This window comes from Cynocephalus volans, chromosome 7, assembly GCF_027409185.1.
Source record: "Cynocephalus volans isolate mCynVol1 chromosome 7, mCynVol1.pri, whole genome shotgun sequence".
Lineage (NCBI taxonomy): Eukaryota > Metazoa > Chordata > Mammalia > Dermoptera > Cynocephalidae > Cynocephalus > Cynocephalus volans.
This window is the reverse complement of record NC_084466.1, coordinates 18,216,855-18,234,621: the sequence shown is the minus strand read 5'-3', so window position 1 is coordinate 18,234,621 and position 17,767 is coordinate 18,216,855. Positions and strand designations below refer to the sequence as shown.

Genomic DNA, 17,767 nt, shown 5'->3' with positions numbered 1-17,767 from the left:
TTCAAAACACGTTTTTGGGATTCTGAAAAGGTTGGTTGTAAAAGTCATCCTATTTGTATATCTGTTTCTGTTCTTAATTAAAATATTGAAAAGTGATTGGATCTTTCAAGTCATGAATTTGATTATTTAAGAAATCTTATAGCTATTAACCCATTCAAGCAGTGACCAAATTTTCAACTTTATATTTCTTCTGAAATATTAATTTGAAAACCAAGTTACCAGTTCTTCCAGAGGTATAATTACAATGGCACATTTCTTATTCATCTGCTTTGGTTCTTTTCTTAAAATGTTTATTTATTCAATTATGATGAAGTGTAACTTTATTATGATTTCTCCTTCATAGTTTTCTGTTTGAAAGACCTTGCCAATCAATGTTACTACCATTTTTTATTTTTTATGTATCTTTAAAAAGTTGAAATCCTTAGAAATAGTCACTCTGAGCTAAATGTGTATCAGGAGACTGAATGATATCTATCATCAAAACAATTTACTTGGAGAATACATCCATAAACATAGTAAACAAATTTTTTGAATGTGTCTTAAAAACCAGATTTTGCTGTAAAAAATTAAAAGCTCTTAATTTTAAAGAAATACTGCCCGAATGTTTTCAACTTCTTCAATTTATAGTACTATAAACAACTTATATACCTGGAATTGTGTGTACTGTTAATGTTGCTTTAAACATTGTTGACATAAAATTTACATATAAAAACCTTAAGGTTGTGAAGCACTTGGACCATATCTCACTGTGTCATATAAATTCAGATCTCAAAGGTTGCTGGTTATGAAAACACTTTTATTAGTCACTGTTATAAATTACTTTATGATTTTAGTTAATATCCCTCTACAGTATAGAACTTGTAAGATTAAACTGGTTGTGTTTGACCTCAAAGTAAGTACATATCAGCATTTTTCTCTCTATAAAAACCAAATGTACTTACAACATAAAAGCCTATCTATGAAGTGTCAAAGTAAAGGGGTAACTGGAGTCATTAACTGCTAAATTACATTGTAAATTTAACATCATTAATTAGCAAATAAAATCTCCTCTTCAGAGTAGGTTTTGGAAAAGCTATCATATTTGTAATCACTTCAACCTTCTACTTTACCTTGCTTATATCTGTTCTCCATCGCAGTCTCAGGAAAAGTTTAAAAATAATCATCATTTTTCTTTTAAACAACCAGTTAGATTCCACCAAATAACCTGCCAGTTATTCTAAAAAAAATGATGGTTTTCATTGGATTCTATTGTTTGGGTTTTACTTTACAAATTGCTTTGTATATCAAGATCTTTCTAACCAGAGCACAAATGGTGAGTATAGGTTTGATCCTCTTTTTTTTTTTTTTTCCTATTTTAGTTAGTTCTAACTTAGTTACTGGAACAATTCAAGCTTTTCTGAATTTTTGTAAAATCTAATTCAAGAACTGGGGTACAATGTAAGATGAATAAGTTCTAGAAATCAGATGTCCAACATCGTGCCAACAGATAACAATACTGTATTGTACACCTAAAAATCTAAGGGGGTAGATCTCATGTTAAGTGTTCTTATCACAATAAAATACAATTTTTTAAAAAAGAACTGGGGTACATTATGCACTTAGTTAAAATTACATTGAATTTGGACAATATAATGACATCTATGGCAACTAATTATTTTTTTCCCTTTGAAACAAAGAAGCACAGTTTTTTCTTGATCCCAGATGCAATAAACACCCATCCTTAAACAGGAGTGGCAGAGTGAGAAAAATATATTTCTCAAGACAATATTTATGCAGTTTAGCACAACCTAAATAAAGCACCACCACTTTGAGAATTTCACATGATGTTTAAAATCTGATAAATATGAAAATTGGAATTTAAACTTTTTATAAAGGAACTTCATTGGTAATCTTCAGAATGCCCCAAATATAAGGCTCTTGAAGAGTTGTTGACAAATAGCAAACTGATTGAGGATCTTCCATTTTACACATCCCCCCCCCCAAAATATATTTTAATCAATGTTTTTCTAGAAAATAGTTGGCAGTGGTTAATCATATGATGATAAGTAAAAACCAAGAACCAGACTCAGTGCATGGGTATTCAAATCAATAAGCTGATTTTCTTCTAAAAATCCTCTGACTGCAGGGAGTGTTTACTTCCTCAGAGGTGTGGCTTCAGGCTCTGTAAGTGAGAATCAGCAGTTTGACTCATTTTTTATTGAATTAAATTCTGATCCCTCCCCAGATTGTAAGAATTGGCAATTTGTAATTCACAGCCAGCCACAGTCCACCTGGAGCTACTACTTTCCTCACCTCTCAAGAGTAAGGGGTTGTTTCCACATCAAAAGGAAGGTTATTCTTGAGAAATGCAAGCTAGGCCTGAAGCTAGTATCAGAGTCTCCATTTGCAGTCGTGGGCTCCCCCAAGGCCTTCTTTTCTTTAAGGGTTCAATACAGTTCTGAGCAATGGAAAGATGGAACAGTTACCCCTGGTCAGAGAGTACTGTGCTACTGTCAGACGTGATCATCCTCAAGAAGCATGCACTGTGAACTCTCCGGAAGGTTCTACCTTGCCTTACAGCTTCTGTAGACTATTTATAAACAAGGCTCATATTACCTACTCCTGTTCTAATTTTCCCCTGAAAAGATGTTTCCTGCATAATTATCAGAAGCATGTGTCCCAGGAAAAGAGGATAATTGAAAAAGATTTTCCTTAATTTCTCTGAGTGTTTCAACAGAGAAAATGCTTCAAAGGACAGCCTCAAAACAATACTTCAATCACACCTCCCCTTTGCCAAAATGAAAATAAGTATATACCTCTTAGAAAGTTACTTCTTAATACCACTTAAATTACTATTTGTGGTACTAACTTTGGGATTTGTTGGTAAATGTTCTTATATCAGTTATTATAAAGCTTCTTTTTTATGTGAACCGGTAATTATGGGGTTTGTTTTAGAAATAAAGCTCCCAACCTCAAGCTGGGTAAACTGCTGCTAAAACTTATATAACAGAACTGAAAATAAAACTGTCTCTTAAAAATACATCAATTCCATTATTTAACCTCTTATTATATTTATAAGTAGCTTATAAATTCTTTTATATCACTAGAAAACATTTCTACTTGTTCCTCAAAAGTTATATGGGCATAAAAAGCAGTTAAGGGTAGTCAGTATACTACTCTAAAGTTGTTATTGTTATCTAAGAATGAATGAATATGTCTGTATAAATTCAGCTGCTGATGGAAAGTTAATTTATCTGAGAATATCACAGTCCTTACTGCCAACAGCCATGATTTGTTGAGCATACAAATGCCATTGACTAATTCAGTTGACAGACTGGTCCTGTCATCATGTGTCTCTTTCTGGTTACCAACACTCATCTTAGCAGCCCTTCTGTTCCAGACAACTGTTAATGATTTTCAATTAAATAGGCTAGAGGTGATTATTTGCACTCTCTTCCTTTTCTCTTAAATGTATACTCCGAATTCTCTTAAATAATTTGATGTGAAACTATGATTTTTTAAAGAAAGTTCCAATTCACTGGAAGTAATATCAAGTATAAAAATAAATCAGCACAAAATAGATTGATTTTAAAGTCTGAGCATATAGAAGTATTTCGAATCATCTTCTGTAAAAGGCAATTAGTTGTGCAACTCAGAAAATGAAGTACAGCATGCTATATAGCTGCAGAACATACATGGGCAGGGAGTGTCTTTACTCCAGCTGACTCAGTAGAGCAAAAATGCTCTTTAAATTGTGTCTTACAGAAATATATTTTATAAAGTTAATTTAAAAAAAAAAAAAAAGCCAGACTTGGAAGTTAAGTCATCAAGCTGGTGATGATTTAGACCAATAAATCTCCAGTAAGTATTCAACACTGTACTGTGTCTGCAGATTTTTCAAATATTCTGCTGGTCATTCTGAGAGAATTTGGGGTGGGGTGGGGATGGGTGCCAACCTACAAAGCTGAACTGTATGCCTATGCTGTGCTATTATGTATAGAATAATCTCTTTTTCTTTTTCCTTTAAATTTGTTTTCCTCTTGCTTCCCAGAGGACTGTGTGGAGAACAATGCAGCATAGTGTAAGCGCTGGTCTTTTTATTCTTCCTCTCACCCCCATTCGTCTTTGTACCATCATTCTGGAAAGTTCCTGAGAAATTCCACCTCCGCTTTCCCTTTCCAAATTATCTGGAGTGAATGGAACACTGCACATGCCCAACTTGTTTAGTAATTTCTTCCCTACTTGCTATGTATGGTTAACAACCATTTTGGTATTCTTTCCCAATGGCAGGGTTTTCAATCTAATCTTTGTGTAAGACTCGCTCATTTGGTGGTTGGTTTAAATTCTATCCCAGGGTTCAGACTATGTGTAGTCTGCCTGAAAAGCTAGCTCTTCCCTAATAGAAAATATAGGCCTTCTCTTCTTGTGCTGAGCAAGTAATTACCTGGCTAATACCAAGAACAAACCAGCATCCGCTCTCATGCATAAGGAGCTAATTTTTCCATGAGCTGGGACATAGAGAATTTAAGGGGTTAAGAAATAGTATATGGTACAGGTTGTTTACTTTTATTTTTCTACTTGAATTTACTGCTATCTAGAGAGCATTTAGAGAGGGAGCCCTGAATCTTTTTTACTCGAACGTTTGTAGTGGGGCTGAAGACAAGGATGCTCAGGTTATCTTCCTTGACTTTTTATATTAACCATAATAGTCAGATATTTATCTAATCTGGTTTTTATAATACCATTCCAAGTGGTAACACTCTTGTAAAGACCTGAAGAGAAGGTGACCCTCACCTGCAGGGCACACACTTATTCACACAGTGCACCTACGCATTGTGATGCTGCATGACTTCCTGGCCTTCAATCCGGGCAGTGGTAACACTATGTCTTTAAAAATCATTTTTTAAAAAGAAATTGTCCCCTGAGTAGCAGCCCCGTTCATCATTCCAGCTCTCTGAGACCAAGGCAGTTTGGATGAGGTAAGAAAGCTAAGAGGTAAATTCAGAACAGGAACAGTCTCAAAGGGAAGATCTTAAGGAAGGGACAGGGAAGACAAATATCTCAAGGTCTTTTGATGATAAATGGAAAATGGGAGGAGGAAACATCATGGGTGGGACAAGCCAGGATTCTGTGTACATTGGTCCAGTTGACAGCTAGAGTAGCTTCAGTTCAGAGAGTATGTTCTTACCCTTCCCAACACAATCTCTTGGGATCTTCAGAGTTTCCTGCAGTTGACTCAGTCCAGTCTCCTTATCTGGTGGTTATCATGACCCTTGTAGCTTTCCCCCAAGAATTACTTCTTCAAACATAGCGGAATGAATATAAATCATAATATCCTAATATCTGCTAAATTTCCCTGTTTGCCTCATATAATCTCATCTAGGCCAAAAAAAATCAAATGTCTATTTTGGATATGATTTTTCCAAAAATATACTGCAACTTTTGCAATTCATTGGTATTTCATTATGTTGTAAATATTAATACATATAGATTTAAGTATAGAGCTTGCAAAATATCATCTAGATATGTACTTTTTTATTGTTCTGAAACAAAATGGACCCAGCAACTAACATTCTGGCATCATTTCCTGCCTGTTGGTTAATAACAGTTTCTGAGTAAAATGCTGGCCATAAAAATGTTCTTCCATGCCTCTTTGGGACCATTTTGGTGTGATTTAGGATGTCTTGATTGTGAGGATTTGGGAAACTGTCTGTTGTTCATTTAAAACTGCTATGGCATTTCACTGTCACCTCAAAGGATTCTGCATCCGGCCTAATCTGCTATTTTGCATTTCAAAAGGATGTCTGGCTGTGTTTAAGAAACCGCTTTACTATCTGGACCTTCAGCCACTGTCTTTAGGTGAAACTAATATTTCTCACCTTCCACCCCAACACAGACACATACACACACACACCCTGAAAAGGAAAAAGTAAAACCTCAATAACAACAGTAAACTAGATTCTCTACTTTAATTAGTTTCCTAAAGATAAATGGGTCAAGGCCAGATTGGCTTTCAGCCTCTGCTGCAGCTGAATAAATTATGCCCCATTCACCCCAGCAAACGAATGGTTTACTATTCCACCCACTTCAGACTATGAACTGCCCAATCTTGCCTGAACCTGCTTTATGGATTTGCTGCAAAACCCCACCAAGACACCCCAGTTTCATTTTCAATGAAACGTTGGTAATAACAGCAGCAAAATGCAGTGAGCTTTCAAAGCAGGGGGAGAAAAAAAAAAAGCATGAAAACCAAACCACCCAACTTATTCAGTCTCGGTTTCTGCTCTTCTCCAGGCAACATCAGCAGCATGTATAGTGAGGACAGCTGCCTGTCACAGGCTCCTTTCCATTTAGGAGGCTTGTGGTTGATGGGACCCAAGTGGGACTATCATAAGACACACATATGAAGTGATGGGTTATCTCCAGCATATTCTGCTTATTCCACAGACTTGAAGCACACACAAATCCAATTCAACAGTATGCGCTGTTGGAAACCTGGATGGAATGCCTGCTCCTTATGTGGATTTTTTAGCTCCCACCAAATGGACAGTGGAGTGTCTTTACACCCTTGGGAATCTATTCTTTCAGGCATGTGGAAGAATAGTGAAAATAGGAGGAGCATGGACTTCCCTTTCAGTTCGGGCCAAGTCGTGTTTAATTGCATGGGGCTGTACACCGTGGGGAGAAGGAAGAGTAATCTCTGCTCTGGTTGCATAACGCCCCGGGAGATGCTAAAGCCCCATCCACAGCACCGCTTTAACACATGTCCAGAGAATCACATGGATTCCAACAATGAAATAAAGACATGAAGTACATTTTAAAGGGAAAAAACTTTTGCACAACTTGTATTAGATAGAAGGGGTCGGAAATCATTTGGGGGGTAATTTACCACCAAAACCACTTTCAACTCTGGGTTTAATTCTCCTTTGTCCTCAGAAACATTTAAGCAAGAGTTTTGGTGACCTCTCTGTCATAAAAATGAAATGTTACACTTTCAGACCCAAAATAGGACTATTACAGATTTTATATCTATTTTATGTCATGTCAATATGCTTATTTTTCTCTTCAGACTTTAAAATTTCTTTCAGAAATACTAGACTTCAGCTGAAACCCAAATTAATGCATTCTCTAGGTATTGATCAATCAACAAATCTATTTCTTGAGTTTTTCTGTTGCATAGCACTCAGTAAAACTAGCTTCCATGAGCAATCTACATCATAGAATGTTGTTAGTGATGGTGTCATCAAAAGGCAAGGGTTACTATTTGCAAAAGACATTGCTTTTCAAATCAGTTAGATACGCTATGTCTCCTCTAGGGAATAGTACCTAATATAGAGCATTATAAAGCATTTGCGTACAATGAATAAGAATTTGATTTTGTAATCTAAGACGGACCACACTGAAAAGCAATATGTAACAAAAATAATCATTGGGGCTGACCAGTTAGCTTACTTGGTTAGAGCATGGTGCTGATAACACCAAGGTCAAGGGGTGCCATCCCTGTACTGACTACCCACCAAAAAAAGAAAACAAACCATAGACCAAGTATGCAAACTGAAAACATTAAACATCTCTGGCATCCTTGATAAAGGCCATGTCTAATAGCTCATTTTCCCTTCTTAAGCCAGAACTTTCTGCCCAAATCTTGAACAAATCAAACAGAAACTTTGCTGTCAATTATAAACCAGTCAGATGAAAAAGTCCATCTGTACATTCATTCCCAGTTTCTGTCCTATATTCAGCAATATAATTGGTGTTTGGGTGACTCAGTTACAAAAGTCTGAATAGACAAGCCACACTAAACTGCTTAAATCATATCTTTTAAAATATTTGTTCATAGGACATCAGTTGACATAAATGTTTTATTAAATTATTGAACAGCTTAAAGAACCTTTTCCTTGTCATGGAGAGTCTGCAGTAATTTTTTTCCCCTAGCTGTCTGAGATATCTGCACTACAACTCCCAAATGTGATGTTCATGCTTATGAGAGATTGAGCTGAAGAAATAGGATATTTCATAAATACCGGTTTTGACGTATTTGCTGTATAATCAATCAGCCTTTAACTGGTTCTGGGGCCTATGGAATACATTTTAAAGCACTGGGAATTTGGCTATTCCCATAACATACTTGGACACTCTTTACTGCTAGCAATAAACCTCAGTCATAAACATTGTAGAGAAAACCAGATGAAAAGAAACCCATTTGAGTGAAAATTGACTTCCCTTCATAAGTGTTAAAGGTAGAAAGATATCTTCAATACAAAGTAATTTTATTACTTAAGCTCATTCATGGTCATTATTGTCAAAGGCTCTGGCTTCATGGGTATTTTCTTACACTTAAAAGACTGGTCAAGCTATTAAAAACTAAAAAGCCAGGTTGATTGTAAATGAATGAACCACCACCAGCAGGAGCTCTGTTATATTGCTGGCTAGCAATTTTTTGGTGGTCAATTTGTATAGTATCTGTAGAAGCTTTTCCAATACTTCATTGATCCAGAATGGCCAGGCCTGGCAATGCTGCACCTACAAACAACCCCCAAGATATCTCAGAACAACACAGTTTACTTCCTGTTTGTGCCAAGTACCTGTTCTGGCTCAGCTACACATGACCCTCACTCCAGGACCCTCAGTAACAGAGCAGTCATTATCTGGAGCTTTGCCTGTCACAGGGGCGAGGGAAATAGAGAACGTGGCAAAGGTGGCTGCTAATGTCTCCACCTAGAAGGGGCATGGAACACTGTTCACATATCATTGGCCAGAGCAAGTCACATGACGAAGTCGGCTGTCAAGAAGTCAGGGATGTATGTCCCTGTATGTGTCAAACACACAGAGAAAATGGACATGTTAGTGAACAGTATCCTTGTCAACCACGAACATAAATGACCAAGGCAAGATTTAAAATTTTTTAAGGGTCTATTTCACTACTTTGCCCAACTCTAAGACAAACCTTACATGAAAAAGAACAGAAAAATTGATCATTCATTCATTCAACACATATTTATTGTGCACTAACATGAACCAAGTATATGTGACCAGAATAACCAAAGGCCTCACAGCTCTTTGGGAGATGACAGATAAAATTAACTATAATTTTTTTTTTTTTTTTTTTTTTTTTTTTCCGTGACCGGCACTCAGCCAGTGAGCGCACTGGTCATTTCTATATAGGATCCGAACCCGCGGTGGGAGCGTCGCCGCGCTCCCAGCGCAGCACTCTACCGAGTGCGCCACGGGCTCGGCCCAAATTAACTATAATTTAAATCAGATCATGCTGTGGTAACAACTGTCCTGCAAATTAACTGAGTCTTCTGTGGGCCTTCGAAATAACTGACTTTTGTTTAAAAATTTTTTTAGAACTCTAGGAGAAACCTAAGTCCTTGTTACAAAGGGAGTGTCTACACTGCCCTAGAAAACTAGCATCTCTTTCCAAGTCAGATTGATTTTTAGCACCAGATGCCTATCAAGCTTACCTGAATTTTGAATTCAATCATAATTCAACCAGAGCAAAGGAATCCCACCCCAACACCAATGACAATGTTTGAAATGACAATATAGGAATTGTTGCCAATGAGTAGGAGAAAAGTGGCAATAGAAAAAAAGAATGAGCAGACATTTTTATTACTGGCATTTAAGTGTCTTTCAGATCCAGACAATATATCGTTTAATGAGGCTTCTATATTGCATATTGTGAGTGCTGCTCTTGTATGACTTTGTGTCATGTTTGCTTAAGCAAAAACATTTTTCTGCACTTCTCCTTTCTGGGTCAACCTGGTTGGAGCAAGTCAAATTGTTCTTCTTTTCTCTCTCTTTCATACATCATCATTTAGGATCACCAAGAATTTGCATTCTGGAACCTGCCCGTGTTTTCTTTCACAATATCAGTTTATTTCTGAATGGCATTCATGAAAGGAGAACTCTTTTTACAGGTTAATTAGGGAAATTGATCCGGCTGACAGCAACAGCAAACTTTTTGATTGCAATGAAAGCCCAGGAATGTACGTGCCATTGGCTTCTGCGTGAAATTATTTGCAAAATAGAGCTTTGATTCAGCTGGAAGTAAAATTACAATAGAAATTCATAAATTATTTACGTGTACTGAGGCAAGAAACCAATGACTTTGTAAGTTTTATTCGAAGGAATTCTGACCTCAGAAAACTCCCCGAAGCAGCCGGCATTCATTTCCGTGAAAAACACTCATCTCTGCACTTGAAAAAGCTGAGCGGTTCCTTTGCTCACTCTTTGCAGCTTCTTGAGTGCTAGAAAAAAGGGGTAAACATGAAGTGGCTAGAACAGCTCTGGGAAGAAAACATAAAGGCAGCAAACTGTCTTAATTGATCTCCTCACATAAAATCCAAAACGCAGAGGCTCTCTTTAGTGCAAGACATGTCCACATGGAAATGTTTCCAGTTACTCGGGAAAATCAAATCTTCTTTATACACAAGTCCTCGAGGAACAAGAAATATTTTCATTAGGATTTTAATGGTGAGGGCTCAAGTGAAAGAATCCTCATCCTGTCTCTTGTCAAAACTTCTTGACAAAATAAACTAAATTAATTTACAGTATTTTCATTTTAAAAACAGTTTTTTCCTCTATGATTTTGGCGGATGAGAAGTAAAATGGATGTTTAGAAATATTTTTTGAAGAATCTGACTTTGGATAACTTAGATCATAGTCTGACAAGGAAAAGTCCAGGGTGTATGATTGAGTGTGTGTGTGTGTGTGTGTGTGTGTGTGTGTGTGTGTGTGTGTGTGTGTGTGTGTGTGTGTGTGTGTGTGTGTGTGTGTTTTCTTGTCACCCTGTACTCCTGTGCCTAGTAACAGTAAGTGGACGACTCAGAGACTGTTACAATTATTTACCAAGTGTAGCTGAAGAATGCTACTTTTACATAAATGTCTGTGATTCTTCACTACTTTTTAAGAATCAGGAACTCTCATTTGTAAACAACAACATGACCAGCAATTTCCTCATCCTGGGCACATCATGCCCGTCCCTAACCGTTACTTGCCCACAGAGAAATGCCACTGCTCTCTGCTTCAGGAAAGAGGGAAGATGGCAGGTTAAGATGATTCATTTCAGAACAGTCCTCAAATCTTAAGCTTTTTTACTGATTTTTTTTTTTTTTGGCTGCTTACTCTATCAGTAACTGAGAGATTTCACTGTGCAGATGGATTGAACTACTCCTATTTACATTTTATTTTCATTTTATATATTTTGAGCCTAAAGTTACAAATTTATATTTTTTGTGATTGAAACTTTCATCATTGTGTAGTGATCCCCTTTCTCTACTACTGGTTTTTGCCTTAAAGTCTATTTCTTTCTGATATTAACATAGTTATACCAGACTTTTTGGTTAATATTTAACTGAAATATCTTCATTCATTTCTTTACCTTCAATCTTTCTGAGCCCTCATGTTTTAGATGTGTAAGCATCTTGTAAAATGTAAACATTTTAATATCTTACAGGATTTCAGATTGTTATTATTTTATTTTATACTTGAACTTTTTATATAGAACCAACCACCTTTTTGCCCCCTTTTTAGTTATCGTTTTTTCTTACATAAAATCATCCATCAGGAATCACTTTCCTGGTCTGGAATATTATAGATTTTCCTTTACTGAGGGTTTTATTTGTAAATGTGTTTGTTTGCCCTCATTCTTGGAAGACATTTGTGCTCAACATGTAATTCTAGGTCAACAGTTATTTTCTGAGTTATTTTCACTGAGGCTTATAATTCATTGTCTCCTGGTTTCCATAGTTGCTGTTGAGATGTCCACCGTCAGTTCTTCCCTTTATAAGTAATCTGTATTTTCTTGCAAGCTGCTTTTAAGATCGTCTTTGTTGTTCTGTAATTTAACTATAATGTGTAGGTGTAGTTTTCTTTTTATTTATTTATTTTGCTTAGGATGCATTCGGCTCCCTGAATCTCATGATTGGTTTCTTTGTTTCTTCTAGAAAAGTCTAAGCCATTATCTGTTCAAGTATTGCTTCAACTTAATTCACTCTCTCTTTCTTTACTCTTATTTCATAACTGATTATACACGTTAGACTTTCTAACTCTATCCTGCATGTCTCTTAACCTTTCTTTGTCTCTTGCTACATTGAGAATAATTTATTTAGCTTGACTTTTGAGTTTATTAAATCTCTCTTCTGTTATTTGGAATTTGCTGTTAAATCCATGCGCTGAGTTTCTAACATCAATGATCACATTTTTTTTCTTTCTAGTATTTACTTACTCGTTTTTAAAACATTCTTGGTCTTCTGTTTAACAGTATCTTACTATTTTTTAACATTTCAAAATCCCTCATTTTCAATCTTTAAACATGTTTATTTTATATTTTGTGTCTCATACTTCTAATATTTGAAGAATTTGCCGTCTTGTCTGGTATTTTTGCAGGCTCTTGCAAATGGTGCTTTATTTCCTTATATGTGTTATATTTGTTTCTGTTGGGTTTTTTGGGGGGTGTGTGAGCTTAAATTCCTTGGAAATTAATCAATAAAAAGTCTCTATGGCCTGTGTTGAAGGGTATTTCTATTTCACTCTTATTTTTATTTTATTGAATATAGTTGATTGTACATATTTGTGGGGTAGAGCATTGAATATCAATACCCATGTGCAATATGTGATGCTCAAGTCAGGATAGTTAGTATACTCAACACTATACACTGTAATCAGTTTTGTGGCCCTTTACCAATTCATTCCTTACTCCCCTCTCTCTCACTCTCCTTTTCTGTAAGTTCAACATGTTGCTGCAAATGGCAGTATTTCATTCTTTTTTATGGTGGAGCAGTATTCCAATGTGTAAGTATACCACATTTTCCTGACCCAGTTGTCCAACGAAGAACATTTAGATTGGTTCCAACTCCTGGCTATTGTAAATAGAGCTGCAATAAACATAGGAGTACAGGTGTCCCTTCAACATAATGATTTCCATTCCTCTGGGTATATACCCAGGAGTGGAATTGCTGGACCATACGACAGTTCTATCTGTAGTTGTTTGAGGAACCTCCGTACCATTTTCCATAATGGCTGCACCAATTTACAGTCCCACCAACAGTGTAGGAGGGTTTCCCTTTCTCTGTATCCTTGCCAGCATTTGTTATTCTCTGTCTTTTTGAAAATAGCCAGTCTGACTGGGGTGAGATGATATCTCAGTGTACTTTTGATTTGCATTTGCCTGATGCTGAGTAATGCTGAGCATTTTTTCATGTGTCTGTTTGCCATTCATATATCTTCCTTTGAGAAATGCCTATTCAGCTCCTTTGCCCATTTTTTAATTGGATTATTTGTTTTCTTACTGTTAAGTTGTTTGAGTTCCTTGTGCATTCTGGATATTAATTCTTTGTTGGATGCATAGTTTGAAAATATCTTCTCCCACTCTGTAGGTTGTCTTTTTGCTTTATTAACTGCTTACTTTGCTGTGCAGAAGCTTTTTGGTTTGATATAATCCCATTTGTTTATTCCTTTTTTTTTTTTTTTTTTTTGCCTGTGCTTTTGAGTTCTTATTAATAAAGGCTTTGCCTCATCCTACATCCCAAAGTGTTTCCCCTGTGTTTTCTTCTTGGAGTTTTATAGTTTCAGGTCTTATATTTTAGTCTTTAATCCATTTCAAATTGATTTTGGTATAGGCAAGAGGTATGGGTCTAGTTTCATTCTTCTATATATATGGATATCCAGTTTTCCCAGAACCATTTATAGAAGAGGCAGTCCTTTCCCCAATGTATGTTCTTTGTGCCTTTGTTGAAGATCAGTTGGCTGTAAGCATGTGGGTTGATTCCTGCATTCTCTATTATGTTCCATTGGTCCATGTATCTGTTTTAATGCCAGTGCCATGCTGTTTTGGTTACTATAGCTTTGTAGTATAATTTGAAGACAGGTAGTTTTATGCCTTTGTCATTATTATTATTATTATTATTATTATTATTATTATTATTATTTTGCTCAGGATTGTTTTGGCTACTTGGGGTCTTTTATTGTTTATATTTCACTCCTATACTAAGGATGTACCCCTTGGAATCCCAGCCTATGTGGCGGGGTGGTGGTATGGGCTCATCACCTTAAGAGATCCCCACCCTTTAATCTTCTGCCCCTTACCCCATCCTGCAAATCAATTAAAACCAAAGCTTTAGGTCATCTGGGTCTGGGGAATGTCCTTAGGGCAAAAGCCAATCTTGGAACTCTTATTGTCATTTCTGAGTTCCATTTTCACTTAGTTTTGGCCTTTGAAGATTTTTTCCTTTCTTGCCAAATGATTGATTCCTTTAAAATAGGTATTCTGTATTTTATGCAGCAGTGTTTATTGATTTTAGCAGGAGGGTCAGTCAGGGGATCTAGTTTTCTATATTTCCCAGGAATGTACAGAAAAATACACACACAGTTACACAGAGGGTAACTGCCTCCACCAGCTGTGTTAAGATCATTTGACATGGTGAAGCATCATACTATTTTAAATCAGAGTTTTAAAATAGTTATTTATTCAAGTGCTCTATTTCTGATAAGTATTCAAGGAAGCCATGTCTTATTGGGCCATATGGCAGTTGACACTGTTGTTTAATACTGCTCTGGGTATGTTCCTAAACTTACAGTCAACAGCCCTGTCTCAGAAGCTCCAAAGTCTCCCAGAGCTGAGCCTACTGATCCTACCCACCACAGGAACAAAGTTTTGCTCCAAGACCTAGTTTCTCAGTGCCACAAACCTCTGCAGAACTCTTGCTGTCGGGTTTCTTTTGTGAGTTATTTTGTCAAAAAGATGTTACATACAACTAGAGCTACTGACATTCAGAAAGGTAAACCTTCCCCTTGTCTCTTTGGGGGCACCAGAAAAGATCTTCCTCCAAATACTTACCAGTCCAGTGCAATAAGGCAAAGAGAATAGTGAACAGAATAACTGGATAACTCCCTAGAATATCTGGGGGATCATTATGGAACACATGTCATGGGCAGTGGGTCTCAGACAAGTACGTAATCAATAGCTTTTGTGGAATAGTATGCTGCAAACTGTGGTGATTACTATGTTTTCAACCAGTTAAAATATACCTTTCATAGCATTTTATCTATAATAATAGCAATAATAATACAAACAGATGTTTAAACAAATAAAATTTAAATTAAAAAATAAAATAAAAATAACACTTTTATACCATTTTTCTTAAAAAGAAAAACAAAGCACTTTTTAGAAGGAGATTCAAAATTTGCCATGTTTGTGGCAACCTCAACAAGCTGGGTCCCACGTTGCACTTCCACCGAGGATTGCAGAACCAGAGTGCATTAAGCTCTGCAGTTGGAAGTTTCTCCCACAGACCACTCAGAGGTCTGCCCAGGCCAAAATTCTGGACCCAGTGATCTAGTGCTGATACATGTGAAGTGCCTAATATGTGCCTGCTAGATAGGTTTACACGGCACACAAATGTATTTTGTTTCATTCATTCATTCATTTATTCGTTCCCTGCTTCAGACTGACAAAGGGAAAACCCAGATAGAGAAGGAAAGGAGTATTTGGCCTCACAAAACATGCACCCATGTGGTCCAAATGAGGACCACGGGACTGCAAAAGAAGCCAACTCCACACAGTTTAGTGGTGTTGCTCTTTTATCTTACTCTTCCTGTCCTCCCCGACCTATGAGGGGTCTGTCCCACCACCCCAGATACACAGCCCTTTTAATTTCCACTTGGTACAGCCTAAGTGCTAAAGACAAGGCTCTGAAAGCACACAAGCCGAGTTCAAAATTCTGACTACAGGATTGTGAACAAACTACAGAATCTCATCTCATTTTCTGATCTGTAAAATATTGTGTGTGATGATGATATCAGCCAATGTGTGTAAAGCTCCTAGCTCAGCCATTGCCTGTATTAAACCTAGATATGACTAATATTACTGATGACAGTCGTGATCACAATAGTAGGTTAAGCTTGGCTGTTATTGTTACCAACAATATTAATAAACTAGACAGCATACAAGTTCAACGGTTTCAATTACTCAATGGATTTGGCTTTAGCCCAAAGCCTGTAGGTAAATGCCTTTGCCACAGCCCTTGGCCTTTGCAGAAAGTGGCTGGTTTGGCTTCATGCCTCAGCATTTAAGATTAGCTAAGGCTACTAAAGCTTTTCTGGGCACATTTAGGACAAGTCACTGAGGACTAGAAGAGAACCATGAGCTAATGTTGGCTTCCAGCATTGTTGTCAAGTAAAGTTAATGCTGGAGCTTTTCTCTGAGATACAGCCATGTAGAAAGATTACAAAGAAAAGTCCCAGGGTGAGCATTTGGGAAGCTGATAAGAGATTCAAGTTATATGAAAGTATTTGGGAAGGATGAGGCTAAGTGGTGGATGAAAATAACCTAGAGGAATGACAGAGTACAGAGAGGCAAGGGACTCACATGTCTCCAGCGACTTGTTTCTGAGAGCAGTATACATGCTGGGGCCTCACGTCACCACCGAGGATCGCCACTGAAAAGCTTTTAAAAAGACCTTCAAGCCAGGCAAGGTAGAAATACTGACAGAGGACCTGAAAAACCCAAATTAGGTGGCTCAATTGGATACGAAGGTGAACAGCATTTGAAACAGCCTTTTTTAAAATTCACTTCAAGGTGAACACAGACATAAGTCACGACTGTAATTTAACTGTAAAATGATCAGTGTTTTGAGAGTAGATCTGACTATGGGGAATGACAGGAAGATGAATAATCTTGCAGCTATTTTGATCTTCCCCCATCTTGACCTCTCTCCTTTTAAAATAACAGGAGAAACAGAGGCACCACGTTAAAACTGGTGACACCAAGATACTCGGTAAGAGGCACAAAGATAAGGGACATAGGAACCAGAACAGGAACCCAGATTTCTTATTTCTATCTGGGATTTATGTCCACCAACTTGTCCCACCCTCCTGTCTTACAAAACATAACATCGTTCCGGAATGAAGCAGGATCTGCTTATTAGCCTGTTCTAGTTCGGCAAATAAGAACGCTCCACATTGGGGAAGTGCTTTAGAACAGACAAAGGGTTTCCACATATCATACCTCATTTGTAAAGCTGGAAACAACTGGAAACAGCTATTTGATGTTTCCTTTGAAGAGGCTCCCAGTGCTGGTTTTCTGCTTCCCAGGGGCCTAATGTTACCGTCCTCTTGGTGTCTGTGATGTTTCTACTGCCATCAAAGGTCAAACGCGAGGCGAACAGGCATTTTAGGGGGGTTAGTGCTATTTTGTATCTTCTTTGTTGCCAACAGTGCTTCCATAAGATCCTCTGTTTAGAAAAAAGGGGAGGTGGGGGAGGAAGGAAGGAAGGAAGGAAAGAAAGAAGGAAGGGATTTTCCCTTCTGAAATTAGGACTATTTTAGTGCCCAGAGCAATTTCACGGAATGCTATGATGAGGCCTAGAGAAGAGCACTTGCTCATTCAGTTATCACTTACTCATTTGTCACTCATTCAAAGGGGAAGTGAAAAGGATCTTGGTGAAAGGTGGAGGCACAGGGCAGTGGCGTTTGGATGACAGTGACTATTGTGTTTCCAGAACATAGAATCAACTATGCTTCTAAGTTTGCTTTTCATTAAATTGCTGTTGTTTTCTCAAAAGCTGCTGACCATGGGAATTTGGGATTCAAGATCCCAATTTTATAAGCTCTTCCTGTATAATCATTAGGTAAATTACTTTTGGTTGAACTGATGATTAGGAGTGAAAGCAATGGCTCTATTGATTTAAAATAAGAGCCTTTCAGCACAAGTTATCTAAAATGTTTGTGCGAGTTGTAAAAAGCCCCTTCAGGATTATTGACTTTTGGTTAAAATCCTTGCTAC

At 37.1% G+C, this 17,767-nt stretch overlaps 1 protein-coding gene across 1 annotated transcript in view; it reads left to right on the top strand.

Annotated features, from left to right (window-relative positions):
• The window catches only part of GPC6 (glypican 6), a 1,160,507-nt gene that overhangs the window by 1,064,964 nt on the left and 77,776 nt on the right, over positions 1 to 17,767 (top strand). The window lies entirely within an intron of this gene.